This window comes from Marmota monax, unplaced genomic scaffold (assembly GCF_021218885.2).
Source record: "Marmota monax isolate L192 unplaced genomic scaffold, Marmota_monax_Labrador192_F-V1.1 WCK01_AAM20220418_F8-fsc00089, whole genome shotgun sequence".
Lineage (NCBI taxonomy): Eukaryota > Metazoa > Chordata > Mammalia > Rodentia > Sciuridae > Marmota > Marmota monax.
This window is the reverse complement of record NW_026694744.1, coordinates 203,440-216,247: the sequence shown is the minus strand read 5'-3', so window position 1 is coordinate 216,247 and position 12,808 is coordinate 203,440. Positions and strand designations below refer to the sequence as shown.

The following is a 12,808-nucleotide window of genomic DNA, read 5'->3' as shown; positions in this document are numbered from 1 at the left end:
AATCCCACATACCAAAACAAACAAACAACAAAATAGCATGACATAAAAAACAGACATATAGATCAACGGAACAAACAACCCAGAAATAAAACCATACATCTGTGGCCACCTGATTCTAGACAAAAGAGCCAAAAACAAGTCTTGGAGAAAAGACAGCCTCTTTAGCAAATGGTGGTTGGAAAAACTAGACTTACACATATAGATCCCTATCTCTCACTCTGTCCAAAAATAACTCAATGTGGATCAAAGACCTTAATGTAAGACCTGAGATTCTTCTCTCACCAAATGGTGGATGAGACCGGTGCACCAGGAGGACCCAGAGGGCCTGGAGACTTCATGGCCCCAGAATGGGTGACCACAGGGGCTTCCATATAGGCTTTGGCAGTGGCCTCCAAGGCCAAGATCACAATGGGAGTTGGGACCCTGGCCAAGTGGCTTGAGGCTTATGGAGATAAGACTAAAGACAAGGAGTATATCCTGGTCACCAAACTGGGCTGCCTGGTCAAGGACATGAAGATCAATCCCTGGAGGAGATCTATCTCTTCTCTCTGCCTATCAAGGAGTATGAGGCCATTGACTTTTTCCTGGGGGCATCACTCAAGGATAAGATTTTTGAAAACCATGCCTGTACAGAAGCAGACCCATGCTGGCCAGCAGACTGATAGCATTTGTTGCTCTCGGGAACTACAATGGTCACGTTGGCCTGGGAGTTAAGTGCTTCAAGGAGGTAGCCACTGCTATCTGAGGGGCCATCATCCTAGCTAAGCTCTCCATTATTCCTGTGTAGAGAGGCTACTGGGGGAACAAGATTAGCAAGCCCCACACTGTCCCTTGCAAGGAGACAGGATGTTGTGGTTCTATGTTGGTGTGACTCATCCCTGCCTCCAGAGGTACTGGCATTGTCTCAGCCCCTGTGCCTAAGAGGCTGCTGCTGCTGCTGGTATTGATGACTGCTATGCTTCTTCCAGGGGGTGCACTGCCACCTTGGGCAATTCACCAGGCCACTTTGATGCCATCTCTAAGACATATAGCTACTTGTCTCCCAATCTCTGGAAAGAGACTACGTTTACCAAGTCTCCCTATCAGGATTTCACTGACCATCTTGTGAAAACCCACACCAGAGTCTCTTACAGAGGACTCTAACTCCAGCTATGGCTACAACATAGGGTTTTTAAACAAGAAAAAAAAAGTGAATGAAACGTGAAAAAAAGATATAGATCTAGGCAATGATTTCCTGAATAGGACTCCAAATGCTCAAGAAATAATAGTAAAAATTGACAAATTAGATTGCACCAAATTAAAAAGCATCTGCACAGCAAAGGTAACAATGAACAGAATGAAAAGACAGCCTACAGAACCGGAGAAAATCATTGCCAGCTATGCATCTGACAGAGGATTAATATCCAGAATATATTAAAAAATTTAAAACAAAACTGCAATTCATCCAATTAATAAATGGTTAAAACAATTAAATATCTTTAGACATCAGGGAAATGCTTTAAATCAAAACAACACTGAGCTTCTATCTCACCTCTGTTAAAATGGCTATTTTAAACAACAACAAAATAACAAATGCTGGCAAAGATTGGAGAAACAAAAGGAATCCTTATATGCTGTTGGTAGGAATGTAAATTAGTACAGCCAATATGGAAAACAGTATGAAAATTCCTCAGAAAACTTGAAATAGAAGTACCACACAAACCAGTTATACCACTCCTAGGTATATATCTAAAGGAATCAAAGTCAGCATACTACAGAGATACCTGTACACCCATGTTTATGGAGGTACTAAATTCACAATAGTCAAGCTTTGGAATCAGCCTAGAGGCCCAGCAGTGGATGAATGGATAAAGAAAGTGTGATATATAGAGACAATGGAGTATTAATTAGCCATAAAGTGTCTGAAACTGGAGATCATGTTAAGTGAAATAAGCCAACTCAGAAAGACAAATATCACATGTTTTCTCTGTGAAATTTAGCAGGGAAAAGAATGACATGAAAGTAGAAAGAAAACTAGGAGGTAAAAGGAAGGGAACCAAGGAGGGGGAAGTAGGGAAATAGGGAGGATGGAGAAGATCAACACAGGTGACATGCATGTATGCACAATGAACTTCATTATTCTGTACAATCAACATACATGAATACACTAATATATACACTAATTAATATACACTAATAATTATAATAAAGATAACTGTTAGGAATTTTGGAGATACTAAAGCCTGCCTACCTTCAGCTGTGCCATGTAATAGCATCACCCTCCTGTCTCCAGGATATAAAAGATGCTGAAACACAAAGTGATCATCATCTTTGTACTTTGAGCACAAATTTTTTAATCAAGGCTTTTTGTACTTGTACCTCAATGCTCCACATGAAAGTGTATTTTCATTAAACTTCAGTGTTTATCATGTCCACTCTCCTTCCTGAACTTGAGGACTGAAGCATCTCCCCAAGAGTAGACCTAGATGCCCTCCCTGTGGTCATAAACTCCTATAGTAGGTCCTATTTGTGCCCCACACATCTTTCTCCCTCTACATACTCCAGTCTCCAGTTATAGATGCAGACCTGTATAACTTCTACAAAAACACACGTGGTTGGTGCTCAGAGCAAGATGGAAGTGCTGCAGAGTTAATGCCTCTGGAAGCAACCCCTAAACAATGACAGATGGGAGATTTGGTGGAGAAACAACCCAGCTTTCTCATTCCTCAGGTGGAATAACTCTGAGCATGGTTAACACTATCCCCCAGAGTCTCCAGTGGAATTGCTCTCCAATAGCCCACAATGGTAACATGCTTAATAACATGTGCGATTGTGGCATCCTTCCCATCCCACGGTACTTTCCAACCAGTGTTTCCTGGGACCATCTCCAAAATAAACAATTTACAATTGAGTGTTTGTCTTTGGATCTGCTTCTTGGGGTCACCCAAACCAAGGCATACTTCCTATCCCCAGGACATATCCACACAAAGGTGAGCTAACAACTCTGAATAGATCCAGGAACTGTAAGAAACCAGAGTGGAAGAAAACAAATATCTATGCCTATTGCATTTTGGTATGATGGACTATCTGACCATCTCCCTTGTCTCTTAACTCCATATAAAACCTACAGATGCCAAGGAAACTTGATGACCTGTTTCCACTGTTCCTCTTACATAATGAACCTTTTTTTATCTCAATGACTTGGGATAGAGCAAAAAGGATCCTCTTTCACCCTGCCACAGACTGAAGGCTCTGTGTTCTACATCAGGAGTTTCAGATATAAACACAACCTGAGGTCTTGCAAAGTTGCTGATTCACATTCTGCACTTGTTCACTACTTTAATAAATGTTTATGGAGCAAGTACTGCTAATTTGGATTTAGAGGATAGAGAAGGAATGTGTGTAAGTTAAGTCTGGTTAGGCTATTGGTAGATGGAACTCCACCAGCTTCTGTCCTGAGGGTCCTTGCTCCCATCCCCTCTCATCTGAATGAAGTCGGAACCTGATCAATTGTCTCTCATATTCAGTTCACTATGCACTATCTGCCTCACACTCCACTTTGGGACAGCATTATCCTTTGGAAATTACAAAACTACATGTCTCTCCCTTTATCAATAACCTTTGATAACCTTTGTCTGTTGAGTAAAGTGCAAACTCCAGATTATATATATAGCCAAGGGTTTTCAAGTCTGGCCCCCAATCATTTTTTTCTAACCTCCTTTATCCACCATCTCTTTTCCTTCCCACCAGATTATTTGTACTCTCCAAACACTGCATGTTATTTCATACCCCTGTCCTTCTTGTGATTCCCTATGGATCTCACTTGTTGCTTTAGCCAAACACTACTCAACATTGAGCACAATTAGAATGCCATCTCTTCTATCAAATCTTCCTTACCCTCTCCCTCTACCTCCAAAGGCACCAACTACCAAATCCTCTACACCCCTTACCATCTTCACACATGTGAAAAATGCAACATTGATCACACTATGCAGTCATGGCTTCAGAGTTTGACTTCTAGAAGATTCTGAGCTCATGAAAAGTAGGGGTGTTGCTATTTTGTTCATCTTGGCACTTTACCTAAGAGTTTAAGATAATACGAGGTACACTGTACATTTGTAAGAAATGTTTGTGACTAACTGTCCACATCCATGAAAGCCAAAAGGAGATTCAGTTCCTTGTCTCTGATAATTGATGCCACTCCTGACATAAGATTTGTTCCATGCTCCTGGATGGGACTGTTCACACAGGCTGTCCCATACAGCTTCCTTCTATATCAAGGCCCCAGCAGTTCTTTCCCTGGTTTTAGAGCTGAATGACCTCTTGTGGTGGCTCTAAGACAGGAGATTGGCAGGGTTCTTGGAGCTGCCAGGAGCCAGAGCTGAGCAGGTGGGTGTTTATTTTCCCATGAGTGCATTCATGCTGTTCCCATGGGACCCCACTGGCACATAGCAGCAGGAAGTTGATCACATCACAGTCCCTCAGGAACATCCACTGGGAGTCATCAATGCAATTGGTTAACAAGGAGATTTCAGAGGGAGAAGGAATCTGATCAAGGTGCCTTATGCCTGGAGAGTGGAGATGGTATTCACAGGGTGAAATGTCTCCGAAGGACAAGCCAAGGAGTGCTTCACCAACAGATAAGGGAAGAGAAGCTGCTCAGGTGAAGCCAGCAACCACTTAACTTCTCCCAGAGAGCTGGTGGCAGTTTTAGCTTGGAGACCACCTTTCATCACCCTCAAACTAGGGGATAAAAATCTTCTCACCTACCTCAAAGTCCATTCTATACCGGCAAGGTACAAGCCAAAATATTTCATTCTAGAGAGATCTGGACTTTATAAGTATCTACTATGGACTAGGCACATTGCTATGTAGTTTCTGTGGATTACTTCAGTTAATCCCCATAACAAACTCTAGTTGCTAAGTGTTCTAATTAGCCCCCATTTTACAGATGAGAAATTGGAGGCTGGGTGAGGTCAACTTGGCCACATTCACACAGCTAGTAAGCAGCAGAACTGGGATTCTTACTGGGTCTATATGACTCCATGATCTGCATTTGGAATTTCCACATGATGCCACCTGGAGTACAATGACTCCTCTGATGTTCAAGTAAAGAGGCAGCAGAATATATAAACAAGGCAGGGGCCCTCCCAATGTCACTTGGCCGCCATCTCACACTGTGGTCCTGAATAAGTCACCCAACATTTCAGGGCCTCTGTAGACAAGTCTGAGGGTTGGACTAGATGATTTGTAATCCTGCTTTAGATGTAGCCTTCTGCCATTCTCTGGTGGCATAGGCATGGCTATAATGGGTGGGAATCTTTGTTCTTAGAAAGGACCAAGTGGTGGGAAAGGAAATTGATCTGAAGCAAGTGGCATATCCCTGAATCATGGTAAGAGAACTTTAGTTGACATTTTTTTGGCTGTTGAATACAATTGCCTGGAGGGCCAGATTTTTGGTCTCTTTGACACATTATGGTTCTCAAGCATTAAGCCCCTTGGCTCTGGCTGCCCATCTCAGACTGTGAACTTGTAAGAATACTAACTTTCTGTAAGTTGCTGTGAGTAAATCCCAGTCCCAAATTAGTGACATAAAGCAATGCTGTTATTATGCTTATGGATGGATTCTGTAAGTTAGTAATTCAAAGGCAGCATAGTGAGGATGGCTTGCTTCTGCACACCATGGCTTGAGACTTAAGTTAGGAAGGCTCATGATAGAAAATAACCAAGTGGCTAGGGGCTAAAATCACCTGGAAGAGTCTTCACTCACACATCAGAAGTTGATCCTGGCTAATAGCTGGATCTGTTAATCAGAACATATATGCATTGCGATTTCACGTAGCTATTTGGGCTTCCTCCTGCTATGGTAGCCTGAAGGTAGTCAGATCTCTTTCATGGTAATTTGTACTCTATAAGTGTGAGCATCCAGAAAGTGAGACAGAATCTGTATTGCCTTTTGAGATTTAACCTCATGAGTTTCTTCCACTTTGTGCTATTGTTTATGATTGAGTCATTAAGGCTGGATAAGATTTGAGGGCAGGGCTGGGGATATAGCTCAGTTGGTAGAGTGCTTGCCTCTCATGCACAAGGCCCTGGGTTCAATCCCCAGCACTACACACACACACACACACACACACACACACGATTCAAGGGCAGGAGACATAGACCCTGCCCTTGGAGCATCAATACTGGTGCTACCTTTTCGTTCATGTATAGGACACGGACTGGGTCTTGGTTACTTCTGAATTATTTCCATGTAACATCGGTTGTGATGAAGAGTAGATACCCACTGAGTGACTGGCAAAGAAAGTAACAAGGGAACTAATGAAGGATAGGTCACCCTATTGAAGAATGTGTCTTTGAGGAGCATAGGCATTTAGTCTCTTTCTCCTTTTTTGTTTGTATTGCATTTGCTTTTTTATTCCACCAATAAAATAAGTCACTGTTTGTGAATGACCTACAGGGTGGAAAAAAGCTCAATGGTGTTATAACCATTTTGCTTTTTAAGGAAACTTCTTTGCTTATGAATTCTTCCTTGATCCAATATGGCCTCATTTGGGGGGTTTCTTCCATGGTTTCCAAAAGGATAGTTTAGAAGTCAGTTTCTACCAGAATGATTGAATATATCACGATGCAGTCTCAACTGGCTTCCCCAGCCCACCAGTCTAATTCTTGATCTGTATTCTCCTGGTTGATCTGTATTCTCCTAGCCTTCCACTTCTTTTCCTTCCCCTGCTCCCCTCTTGCCTCTCTTCTTTTCTTGTTTCTCCCCTCCCCTTGCCCCCACCCTAACCCTAACTCTTCTTCTGCCCCTCTTCCTAATGCCCCCTTCACTTATCCCTTCACTCCTTCCCCTGCTCCTTCCCTTCTCTCTCCCTCTTCCTGTCTCTCCTTTCCCTTCCCATGCCTTCTTCATCACACACCCCTCCCTCTACATTACTACCCCTAGCTTCGGGTTGGGAGCATCTCTAGGATTATCAGAGAAGTCAAGGAACTTGGAAGCCAACCACTGCCACCCACTGCCCTCCCAGAGGAAGACTCATGAGTCTCTTCTTTCATGATTTGCTAAACTGCATTTCATCACTTTTATGGGCACTAAGTTATGATGTCACATGAAAAGGCTTAAAGCTCCTTTGGCTGTTTCAAACTAGCACACAAAGTCCAATTGTACAGAAACATAAGAGAAAATAATTCTTTAAGAAGAAAAACCATGACAATGGGAATTTACCATTCCCAAATTAGCATTTGGAAAATACTAGTCACACAAACTTATGCCAGCAGAGACCTCAGAGAGCATATTGCCCAGTTCCTCATGTAATAGAAAGGGAGCTGAGAGCCAAAGAGGAAGAGCTATAACAGCTAGCATTTACTGGGTGCTGACTTTGCCCCAGGAACTCTATTACTTTATTATAGTTGTGCAATAATCAGATGCATTGGAATCATTGATCCCATTTCTAAGATAAAGAAACAGAAGCTCAGAGAGGGTCAGTAACTTCTGCAAGGTCATTCAGCTAGAAAATAGCAGAGTATAGATTTGAACCTAGTATCTAAAATGAGTCAAATAACCATCTTTCTTTCTTCCTTGCTTCCTTCCTTCTTTTCTTTCTTTCTTTCTTCTGGTGCCAAAGATGGAACCCAAGGCCTTGCACATGATAGGCAAGTGCTCTACCACTGTGGTACATCCCCAACCCCACAACCAATCAATAAGCTTTCCTGTGCCTCTAAGTGAACTTCATTTCCCTCTGTCTTCCAAGTTCACATTAGTCTAATGGTTAGACTAATTTCAGAAAGTTAAACTGAGCAGTGCCAAAAATTCAACACATGATGCTACAGTTCAAATCAAAGTCAAAGTTAGCCTTTGTTAAGCTGAATTCTTATAGAAGAGACTCAGCATCTTAAGAAGCTTAGATGATGGCCCTTTGTAAGGAAAACTATGAGTTTAAAGGAACATGGACCATGGCAGTGGGGCTCAATGACTTAGACTTGAAGCCAGTCTCCCGGGGTTCAACACTAGTTCAGCTTCTTACTAGATTAGCCTCTCCATGCCTCAGTTTCCTTCATTTGTAAAATGACAGTTAATAGTATATCTATCTGACAGGATAGATTTGAAGGACCAATAAGATTAACAAGCATTAGCTTTCAAAACCATGCCTGACATGGAGCAAGTCCTTTATACAAATTTGTTCTCTTATTACTCAATAATTTCTCTACAGTGTAATAATCTCCAGGGCCTAACATAGTCCCTAGCACATGGAAGGGGTTCAATAAATGTTTGTTCACTAAATGAAAAGTATTAGTAGTCTTAATGGTATTCATCTGTTCTTCATCCTGTCAAAACAGAAAACAAGAAAAAATGAATTTCTCCTTTACCTTATAGTTTTTCCATATGTCAAAGCCTGGTTCTGCAGTGATTGAAACCACTTTTCCTTGGCAAAGCCTTGGGGAGCCTGAGGACCAGCTGTTTCCCACTTTAATTCTTTTCTGGGGCCTATTTTGCCAAGGAAGTGACATCTTAAAGATGTGGAAGATACAGCTTTAGTTGTAACTGTCAAAAACCCAATTCAAACTGGAAGAAGCAAAGAGGTGAATTTATAGGATTGACTGCAGAATGCAGGTATGACTTCAGGCATGAAAAGATGCAGGGGTTCAAATGATGTCATCGAGACTTGGTTTGGTTACATCTCTTAGCTCTGCCTTCTTCAATGATAGTTCTCTTCTCAGGCAAGTTCACCCTTGTGGTAGCAAGATGCAGCTATATCAGATTTATATCACCACAGCTTCAACACCAGGAGAAATAAAACTCTTATTTTTGTGATAACTCCAGCCAAAGTCCCAGTTTTAGCTTTAATTGAACCAACTTAGATCTGTGTTCACCCTTGAATCAATCACTATGGATTCAAGTATGCACTCAGATAGTTTCTATCCTATCGTATTCTATTTTAATTTAATTTATTCCATTGTATTACTTTCATTCCACTCCATTCCATTTGACTGTTATTTTTATTAGTCAGGGTGATGCTTGATAGGTGCTGAAACAAACATCCCCTAAATTTTCTTGTTCATGTCCTAGCTCAATGGAGATCAAGAAGCTCTGCTTAGTGGCTTTCTTCTCCCTCTAGCACTAGAGGGACAAGAAAAAAGAGGAGGGGAAAGGAATGGAGGGGAAGAGAAAGAAAAGAAAATCACTCAGGGGGATTTTGTGATTAGTCATATAAATGGCTTATATCTCTCTTGCCTACATGCCACTGGTCAGAATCTAACTGCTAAAGCCATAGAGAAACAGATTGAGCATACAATAAGATGAAATGGGATTGGTGAGCAGCTAGGCAGTCTACGTCATACTATCCTATTCTAGTTTGTTAAGAAAAGTATTCTGCTATGTGTAATTCTGGACTTTGTAATGGTTATAATTCCTTAGTGTAAATAGCCTGGCTCTGTCAACCTGTCTCCATTTTCCCATCTTGTCAATCAATCTTTCTTTGCTTCTCTTTCTATTGTCATGTGTCATGACATCTGACCTCTCCTTTCCTGCTGAGGAGACCCTGACCACCTCCCCACTTACTTTTCTCTTCTCCCCCTTAGCTGTACATAACTCTTCACCTGAGATCCCAAACTCCTGAAGCCAGTCTGTGGCTGCTATGGCAGCCATGATTTCTGCCTTCTGCCTCATACTGTGCTTCTCTATCTGTCTCATCTCATCTGTCTTCCTTCTTATCTCTGCCAGCCCTGGGGCCTATGGTGACTGAGACAATAAATGAGACCAGATTCTGTGGGGGCAGCTAACAGCCCCTCCACCTCTGGGGCTTTGCCCTGAGCTGGCTCCAGCATTTGGCTAGGTCAGGACTGAGGTAATTGAGCCAGCCAGGCATGTAATAAGATAGCTCCTTGCCCCTGCTACTATGGTGAGTGGCTATGGAATCTGATTCTAGCAGCATCTTTATCTCTGCAATAGGCCTCAGGGTTCATTATCTAAAAAGCATGGGCTGTTAACATAGTAGCAAATCTGTTACCATAGAGGGGAGCTTTTCCTTTAAAACTAAGTGGGGTAGAGGCCAAAACCTGGGGCTCCTCAGTTAAAAGGCCTTCTGGTTCTGGAAGAATTGCAAGATTACTGCCCTTTAAGTTTATAAACAATTTGAGTCCATATGTAAATGGCATTTACCATATCCTAGACACCTTTCTGGGTACTTCACAATATTAGTTCATTTAAGCCTCACAGAGACTCTATAGATGAGGAAACCAAGACCCAGAGGGAATAAAGAACTGCCAAGTCACAGAACTTTCAAGACAAGAGCCAGAATTCAAAGTGAGGTAGTCTGGCCCTAGAAACTGTCCTATTTACCATTAGGTTATACTGATCCTAATGATAATTTTTATTGGTTTATAATATTTATGTCACTCACAGTTTTCAAAATACTTTTACATTAGTTTCTGACTCTCATGAGAATCCTGTGATCTAAATATGATGATTTTACCATTGAGAAAACTAAGACTTAGAGGAATTCAGTGAGATTCTCAAGCAATACCACTTTGGAGTCAGTTTGGTGCAGCCTCCAAGGGCCAAGTGCTATAAATTGCCAGAAATTCTGCAAGCCACTTGTACATGATGGTTATTATTAGAAATTAAATTATATAAATTCATAATTAAACATCATATGCAAGGTAATAACTATTCAAAACTCATCCCTTCCTAAATAAGCCAGACCCAGAAACTCAAAGGTTGAATGTTTTCTCTCATATACAAAAACTAGAGTAAAATAAAGGAAAGGGGGAGGGGAAGATAGGATAACATAAAGATAAAGGGAAGATCAGTAATGTAGAAGAAGGAGACCAAGAGGCAGAGTGGAGGGATGGGGAAGGGAAGGCAATTCATTTAACAATGAAGTCCCCCAAATAATGTTATGTGTGTATATAAATATACCACAGGGAACGTCACCTTTATGTATAGGTAGAAAGAACCAATCAAATATAAATAAACAGGTAAGTGAAAGGAAGTCTAGTAGAACAGAGGAAGGAGAAAGGGGGAGGGGAAGGAGGACAGGAGAGAATGGCGGAAAGGGAGGAATCATGAACCAAAATCAAATTCCATGCATGTATGTGTGTTGGGATAAACCCAAATACTATGTATAAGTATAAAGCTCTAATAAAAATGATTTTTTTAAAAAAGAAGACCTACTTAATTCACCACCCTCCAAACTCACCTCTTTCTAATTTTTCTACCATATTTTACTCTTATCCAGGTATTTGAGGCCATCTGTATCTCTATTGTATCTATACGATAAAAATAAGTACTTTGGTGATACCACATTGGTGGCTTGATGTCAGCCACAGTAGTGGCACTCGCATTTGAAACATCAGCCAATTCCATGAAGTCCCCACCACACAAGAGGCCATTCTGAAGAATTTCGTAGTGCAGCCCTGGTCTCAGGAGTCTGATTCTCTCTACTGCATGGATGGCTCAGGCATGTGTTTAATGTGACTTGTTTTCTGCTTATTCAATACTGTATTTCCAAGGCCTGCCATGATCTCCTTCCCCTTAAATTACTTATAAAGACCCCTACCCAGTCTCCAGAGTCTCTCTACTTATTTTATTTTGGACTCCCATTTCCCAGAAGGGCTGTCTCAAGCAGTCTCCAGCTGCCCGCACTTGACTTGAGCCAGCTGACACTCTGCCAAGCTTGATGGCCTTCATTCCTTCCTGGGCCAAGGCCTGCCCTCTTTTTTTGCAGCTTCGAAGCTGAAAGATCCACCCACCCACTTGTTTTCCCTCTCAGATGCAGGAGTCAGTGAGGCCCCAAAATCTTCCTGCTCCATACTTCTCTCCCACGGTCTGACCTCGCCGGGTGGGCAAAGGGATGGTTAGCTTCTCTGTGTGTGTTCTCTGGGAGCTGGGTACACATCAAAGAGTGGTCCTTCCCTAGTCTTAATTCAGAACACCCCTAACCATGCCATATACTCCTAATCATGCCAAATGCTCTGACTTGGCAGCCTAGGCATTGGTTTATGGGGATCCAAGTGGAGAAGGGATGTTAGTGAACCATATAATGCCTAATAAGCACAAAATACAATGCTCATCTTCATTCTCTCTAAAACACAGATCTGTTTTTTTTTTAATTAAGGATTCTTTTTCACTCACTAGTTCCTTTACAGCCTCATGGACTTGTGGGAATTCTAGAACATCATCATAATATAAGCCAGACACTATCCTAATTACTTAAACAATCTAAGGGGGTAGATGACATTATTGCCCCCATTTGAAAGATGAGAAACTGAAGCATAGAGAGGTTAAGTAACTTGCTCAAGGTCACACAGCTAGTAAGAGAGAAGCCAGATCTTGCCCAAGTGGTCTATCTTCAAAGTCTATGTTCTTAATGGCTATGCTGAAGTGATCCTAAATCTAGCTAGTTCTCTCTCTGGGTTTCTACAGCTTTCTGTTCATAGCTGGGTTAAGAACTTACTGCATTTTTTTTAAGAGACAGAGAGAGACTTTTTTAATATTTATTTTTCAGTTTTCGGTGGACACAACATCTTTATTTTTTTATGTGGTGCTGAGGATCGAACCCAGCGCCCCGCGCATGCCAGGCAAGCGCGTTACCGCTTGAGCCACATCCCCAGCCCAAGAAGCATTTTAATGTCACTTTCTGTTTTACAAGTTTGTCTATGATTCTCTTGGATCCTCATCTTCAATGAATGCTCTGAGGATAAGAATCATATCATTTTTTTTCTCAGTGCTAGAGATTGAACCCAGGGGCACTCTATCAATGAGCTATATCCCTAGTCTATTTCATTTCATTTTGTTTTGTTTTGAGAGAGTCTCACTAAATTGCCC

At 41.6% G+C, this 12,808-nt stretch overlaps 1 pseudogene; it reads left to right on the top strand.

The window, feature by feature from the left end:
- Positions 1-285: 285 nt before the first annotated feature.
- On the top strand, positions 286-1,166 carry LOC124079062 (small ribosomal subunit protein uS5-like; annotated as a pseudogene).
- The last annotated feature ends 11,642 nt before the right edge of the window (positions 1,167-12,808 follow it).